Raw genomic sequence first — 1,241 nt, 5'->3', positions numbered from 1 at the left:
TATCACAAAATGGGGAGATGGCTGTTTCCTCTAGTTTGGAGATGCTGTGATGAGGCTAGGTTCTGGGTAGAGTTGAGGCCTTTCAGCAAACAGTAGCTTTTCCCTGAGGGGCTAGCTTGTGAGAAACTCACAGAGCCCAGCCTGGAGTCATTCTCAGGGTTTATGTTTACTGAATTTCAATTGATTGTCAAGGCTGTTAAAGGGAGGGGCAGCCTCTGGCTCTGTTTACCCAGTGAAGACAGCCACTCCTGGGACTGGCAGCCTGAGCTGGGTGACTTTTCCCTGGGTGGAGCTGAGTCTGGCAGGTCAGGTTAAGTTCTTGTGACCTGCTAAATGACTCTTGTTTTCTTCCAAGGCCTGAGTTGGAGCTAGCAGCTCAGCTGGGCCTTTGTCAGTATCAAAGATGGAGATCTCTGGTAGTGGGGGGTTGGGGGAAGGGTGGCCTTCCCTCCTCTGCTCCCTGAGTAGGAGTGAGGATATCAGACTTCTACACATGCTGAGTCTTGGTTCCTGGGTCGTCTCTGGTCTGTGAACTGCAGGATGAAGATGTCCGCTCCTTGTCAGTTCTTGCTGGTGTTGAGTAGAATCCACTTGCCTGCCGCATCTGGCTCCTTTGTCCCAGACTCTCTGTGTTGCAGGTATGGCTGCTACGGCCGCCACCACTGCAGCCGCAGCCGCAGCCACATCTGCTGACAAGTGCTCAAATCTGTCTCTTTGCCTGGATTTTCCCTTTCTGGCCTAACTCTGTACTGTGATGGCACACTTGGTGTGATTCTCTGGTTTAGGACGGTTCACTGGAGCACTAAAACTGCTTTCTATGTGAGAGCTTCTTTAGCCTCCCGCTTCTCCTCCGCTAACTTCCTGGAACTTTGTCTGTTTCAGTTTTTCTTGGCTATGGAAGGTTTTTATTTGACCTTCAGTTATGAAGGAGAGTTTAGCTGGGTACAGTATTCTTGGTTGATAGTTGTTTGTCTTTAGGACATTTCATACATCATTCCAGGCTCTTCTTGCTTTGATTGTCTCTGCTGAGAAACCTGAGGTGATTCTAATTGGTTTCCCTTCATAGGTGATTGATCTTTTCTCCTTGACAGTTTTAAGGATCTTTTCCTTGGTCTGGATTAATCCTGTGTGGATTATAATGTGATAGTGGGATGTCCTATTCTGGTCTGGTCTATTTGGAGTTCTAAAAGCTTCTTGTATCTGAATAGGCCTATCTTTTTGCATGTTTGGGAAGTTCTCTG

Source organism: Dipodomys ordii, unplaced genomic scaffold (genome assembly GCF_000151885.1).
Source record: "Dipodomys ordii isolate 6190 unplaced genomic scaffold, Dord_2.0 Scaffold64, whole genome shotgun sequence".
Taxonomy (NCBI): domain Eukaryota; kingdom Metazoa; phylum Chordata; class Mammalia; order Rodentia; family Heteromyidae; genus Dipodomys; species Dipodomys ordii.
Note: the sequence above shows the minus strand (reverse complement) of the source record.